Source organism: Rhineura floridana, chromosome 4 (assembly GCF_030035675.1).
Source record: "Rhineura floridana isolate rRhiFlo1 chromosome 4, rRhiFlo1.hap2, whole genome shotgun sequence".
NCBI classification, from domain to species: Eukaryota; Metazoa; Chordata; class Lepidosauria; order Squamata; family Rhineuridae; genus Rhineura; species Rhineura floridana.
The window spans coordinates 92,091,832-92,098,104 of NC_084483.1; positions in this window are offsets into that span (position 1 = coordinate 92,091,832).

The following is a 6,273-nucleotide window of genomic DNA, read 5'->3' on the forward strand; positions in this document are numbered from 1 at the left end:
TCCTTGCCCTGTTATTTTTGCTGTGGTTTCATAAACTGGTAGCCAAGTTAGTAGTTATCCATAGGACAGTGCATACATAACCAGACATATTCATTATTCATAGAAACAGAGTTGGATGGGGCCTATAAGGCCATCGAGTCCAACCCCGTTCCGTGCAGGAATCCAAATTAAAGGATACCCAATACGTGGCTTCCAGCTGCCTCTTGAATGCCTCCAGTGTTGAAGAGCTCACCACCTACCTAGATAATTGGTTCCATTGTTGTACTGTTCTAACAGGAAGTTTTTCCTCATGTTCAGCTGAAATCTGCAGATTTGAACTCATTCAAAGTGATTAGGTATTCCTTGACCATTTATCTATCAATCTCAAGCTGCAATCCTGCCCCTTCAACTTCAAGTTTCCCAGGAGGGTCACAGACCCTCTTTTGGGAGAAGACTGAGCCAAAGTAGGGTGATTCAAATCCCCTGGATACTGCAACAACAGTGTACCAGGAGTTAGGATTCCCTACGAACTGTAATTTCCCAGACATTCTGGTTCCTTAGTAATAATCTCTAGGGAAATAGAAATCCCAGTAATCCTTGAGCTTATATTTTTGCCGAGTATGCTTGGAAAACTATTCCAGGCATTAGGTTTCCTGGGAATTGTAGTTTCCTAAGGCTCATGAGTCTTTTCTAAGGGCCTTAAGCCCTGGGAAACTACATTTTTTTCAAAAGCGTTGGTACTCACACTGTTTTAGCTGCTGTTGCCTAATAAAGGCCAGAGCAGCCGCCTCTCTCATTGCCACTATTGCTATCAGGAAAGTTTCAAGGGGAAAGAGAAGGGACAGGTATCTGAAATGAAATGTTTGACAAACCGCCACCACAAATGATTTCTACAGTAATTGGTCTGTTATTTAAAGCACAAAATACTTTATTTAACTTTCAAGAGAGCATTAATCAGATAACTGGAAAATATATTTTATATTATTTAAAAAAAAACACCTCCTGGCTTATTGCTATGTTGTGTCTGGGTGCACTTATAGGCCACAACCCCCCTGTATCTTTGTGCCTATAAAAATTACAGCCCTGCGTTGTTTTGGATACCTGCTGATGTTACACTACCTCTTCACTGCTGCCACCATTGATACTGTTTCCCAACCTTGGTATATGTCCTGCCTACCCTTCTGGTCTGTGAAACCCAGCCAAAGATCAGGCGTTTTGGTAAACCAAGAACTATATATCTATTTACACAGGGAATAACAAGATTACTTAAAGGTTCAGTTAACATGTTTCATAAGATGTGTTACTCTTTATATTTCTTAGTTATAAATAATTATCCGTCTAAATCCAATCCACCCAACAAACCTCTCCAAAAACCCCTCAGAACTCCAACCCAGAACTACTGTCATCCTCTCATTTATACTTTCAGACACCCAGACGCTCAGCCAATCATCACACATTCTTCAACATTCCAACCCATGTACTCCCCCCTCTCACTCAGTCTACTTACCACATATACTCTAATAAACCCACACTTACCATATTTACAGTAATTATATTTACAGGGGTATCACAAACTACAATTCCCAGAGTTCCCTGGGAAGAGGGACTGACTGCTAAACCACTCTGAGAATTGTAGTTCTATAAGGGGAATAGGGGTGTTCTAACTAGGGTTGCCAGTTCTCAGGGATCCCACTGGAGACTCAGGGATCGCTGTTGCTGTTCTGACCTCCAGTCAGACTCACCCGCTTGTCCCTGAATCTCCAGCTTTTGTGGATGCCCACCCAGCCACGCATGTTTGTCATAGCTTCCAGACATGCATATGCTAATTCCCCCCTTGGTTCTACTTGCTTCAATGCCTTCTTCCTTTGCATCTCTCTCCCTCTCTCTCTCCCTCCCTCTCTCTCTCTCTCTCCTTTGTACGCATGTGCATTGTGCCACCCACCCTGGCAGCACAACAACCCACCAAGCCGGGGACGGGGAAGGACTCCATTCGCCTTCCCAACAAGCACCACCCCGCATTCTCATTGGCTGCCCCTGAGACCCAATGAGAGCCCAGGCTTCCTCAGCAGCGGTGCAACTGGAAAGAGAAAGTGAGGGAGGAACTTGGAGCAGGTACGGCGTGAGTTGGCTGGCTGGTGTGCTGGCTGGCTGGGTCGCTGGGAAGGGCCACAGCTTTGGGGTTTTTACCTGGATTAGACCTGCTACCTGGTGCCTGCTTAGTTACTGGGTGACCTTGGGCCAGTCACTGCCTCTCAGCCTCAGAGGGAGGCAATGGTAAACCCCCTCTGAATACCGCTTACCATGAAAACCCTACTTCTAAGAACTCTCAGCATCCTTACCAAATTACAGCTCCCAGGATTCTTGGGGGGTGGGAGCCATGACTGTTTAAAGTGGTATGATGCTGCTTTAAATGTATACTGTAGACGGGGTCAGCGTGTGACCAGGGTGTCATTGTCCAGGAAAGGCTGTAAACCAACCAAGGCTGAGGAAAGGTACTGTTTGCCACAGAAGCTATTTGGGCCTTCACCAGTGACAAGCTGGATCCCAGAACACACACACCCTGATTGCAAATTTGATCTTTTAGAACAGGGATAGGGAATTATTTAGGGTGTTCTTTCCCCCTAATCTGTGAACATGACCCTTTGCATCTCTAGTTTATTTCCTTTCACTGCAGCAACAGCTCCTTCAAGCCTCCTTCTCACTTGGGTGGCAGTCATCTTTGTTGTGGGAAGAGGTGTCTCCCCACCAACCTGGAAGAGACAAATCCCACACTGCCACGAAGCATGGCTTGCAAGATGGGGCATTTATGTTTAAAAGGATTTGGACTTTAAAAGCTAATAACGTCATTAAAAGTTAGCAGAGTTTCACAAAAATGGGGGAAAGTTTGATGCCTTGGAATTTCTGGGTGCATTTGAAGGGATAAGAAAAAGACGAACAGGGAGAAATGGTCATATAAGCAGCAGAAATTTGACAAGAAGGGAATATCTTAGAACTGTATTTGGGCCATTATGCAGTGTGTGAAATTTGGTCCAATGATGGCACTCATTGTATAGATATTCTGTGCCTATTTAAGAAAATTTGCACAAATAATCTTTATTAATATTTAGAGTGTCCAGGTTTTATTATATGCTACCAAGACTAATTCAAGGTCTTACTATTAGTATATTAAGCCCTGAACTCCTTGGGGCCAGTTTACTTGAGGGAACCAGTTTACTTGGGACCAGCCGTGCCCCATATATACCTGCCCAATCTTTATATTCAGCCAGAGCGGCACTATTAAGGGTGCTACTGCTACATGATGTTCATCTTGCTTCTACAAGAAATAGGATGTTCAGTGTGTCTCTGCGCCTAACTTGTAGAACTCCTTATTACCTATTAATATTAAGCAAGCACCATCAAATGTTGCTTTGTTTCAAATGCCTGCTTAAGACCCTTCTGCTTCCACAGGCCTTTTCTGATGTATAGCTCAATCCATCGGTTATTGTGTGTCACTATCCAGATGTTAAGTACTTTCATGTTGTTTTATGGGTGTGTTGTCTTCACTGCCTAGATAGTTTGTTTACTGTGTGGCATATGTCTGTGTGATAGATAGAGCAAACTGCATTCTACCACTGTCTGTCTATGTGGCTTAACTGTCTAGGCGCTTCCCTGCTCGTATATTTGGTAGAAGCCGCAGGTAGAAGAGAGCAGCATGCAAGAGAACTAATCACAGTACGGCAGCATCATTTAATGTTCATTACCAGTCTTGAAGCATTTCTCAAGATTTTTGGATAAGGTTTGCCCCATTGTAGGCCCTTGGTAGAACTTGTTCTTATTTTAACATCTCTATTCCCCCTCCACTTGTGCATTATTTAATTGTTTTTCTTTAAGCCCAGTAATAATCTGCTCCTCCATTGATTTTTGTCTGCAGCAAGGATTGTTTGGTTGTTTTTGCTCCTTAAGTGAGCTTTGAAATGAGCAAAGGCTTTCCATGCTTTAATTTTTAACTTAGAAAATGCATTAGTGAAGAAACAAAGGTTGAGACAACAGCGGAATATCAATACTGTTGAGATATAGGAAGTTTGGACTGCCAGTAACAAAAGCCTGTTCTACAGTGATGTTGCATTACCAGGTTGCTGACTTCTTGACAAGCAATTATGGAAGACCATGTGATGATCAATAAGTCGATCATTTGTATCTAGTGTCCATCATAACAGAGGCCATGCATGGGAGGGAGGGGCACTAGACAGAGCCAAAATATTTTTACAGCCTCATCCTACGCATTTACTGAGAAGCAGATCTTTCTGGATTTAATGGTTTTTACTCCCAAGAAAATGTCATGGGATTACAGCCTTGGGCCCTCTTGGATGGACCAACCTTAGTCTTTTGTAGTATAGACTTGCGTCTTGATCTTATTTGTATTCACTCAGGTGTTTGTTTCACTTTGTTCAATGGCTCTTGCTCTAAATAAATCTGCATAGAATTGCAGCCTTAAACCCCAATCTATTCAACTCAGTGGGATTGGCTAATTGAGTCAGCATATGCACTTGTGATCACCTTGCATCATCATCATCATCATCATCAGTAGTAGTATTTCTTAGTATTTATGGATCACTTTTCTCACCAGGTGAGCCAAAGCAACTTATATAACCAATTAAAAACAGTAGAATCCATAAAGCCTAAAAACACAATTACAATAAAAAACCAAATTACAACAAACACAATAAATACAAATTAAGAGCAGGTATACAAGTCCCACCTCACTAACATCAAGGGCCAAAGACCTGGGTGGTCATCAAGGGCCAAAGACCCAGGTGTAGAGAAAGGTCTTTGCCTGGCGCCTAAAGATGGATAAAGATGGTGGCATGCATGCTCCCTGGAGAGAACATTGCGTAGCAGGTAGGGGCACCACTGAAAATATGTTTTCTTGTATTGCCAAATTCCAAGACTCCCATAAGAAGGGCACACAAAGAAGGGCCTCGGATGATGATTTCAGGGGCCAGGTTGGTTCATGTGGGTCCTGAGCTGTATCTTTATAGGTCAAAATGAGCGCTTTGAATTGAGCCTGGAAACTACTCACCCATTATTATTTGTTTGCATGCATAAAAATTATAATTTAGAATAGAAAATGGGGAAGAATTGTGTTAAAACTCAAATGCACAGCCTAGCCAGTGTTATGAAACACAGAAACAAAATTGATATGCCACATTACCCAGAAACGTTCTCCTTAGCAAATATGTATAGCTTTGGGTAATAATTGTATAAGCCGGGGATGGGAGAACCTCTGGCCTGCAGGATTAATTTGGCCCCTGAGGCCATTTCAACCAAGCCACACCCACCTTCCCTACACCCGATGCCATATATGACTTCAGATGTGGGGCAGGTAAAGGCCTGGATCAGCTGAAATAAATTTACAGGCACCGCTGATCAGGAATCTGAAAGGAATCTGTCAGGCACCTCATTGTGCTGCTTTAGATGCCTGTTTCCATGAGCTTATTCAGAGAGGTAAACAAGTTATATACCTTGTTTAAAATTTTGACAATTTTATTTGTGCATTGATAATTCTTTTACATTGTTCTATGTACACTGATTAGGGATTCTTTGATTAAGCCATTTATAAATTCTTCTAAATAAAAGACATTAAATAAATAAAGCCTTTCTCCTTGGAGAGAAACAACCATTCAGAGCAATGGTGGTGGTGGTAGTAGTCATGTGTCGCTATTGAATCACCAACAATTCCCTATAAACTAGAGTAAGTGAGACATAATTACAGGAAGCCAGATTTCAGCTGAACATAAGGAAAAACTTCCAGACCATTAGAGCAGTACGACTATAGCGCCAATTACCTAGGGAGGTGGTGGGCTCTCCAACACTGGAGGCATTCAAGACACTGCTGGACAGCCACCTGTCAGGTATGCTTTAACTTGGATTCCAGCATTGAGCAGGGGGTTGGACTCGATGGCCTTATAGACCTCTTCCAGCTCTACCATTCTATGATTCTGTAAAGTATAGCAGAGGAAGGGGAAGCTTTTGCCTGTCTTCCTTAGCCATTTTTCTCTCTGTGTGAATTCTATGACTCAGAATAACCTCCACTGTAGGATGGGCTAGGAATTGCTGGGAAGAAGCTGTTTCATGGAGGACAGTATGAGCTGGTAAGGTGGGGTACTCAGGTTGTCATCTGAATCTTCCCTGCACTTCTTATTTATATGGATTTAACATGTCCTGGGTTGGGTAGTACTGCCATTGTATTTAGCTGCCCTCCCTGAGATGCTGGCAGACAGCTGCTGTCTATGGCAATTGTGGTAACAACCACCA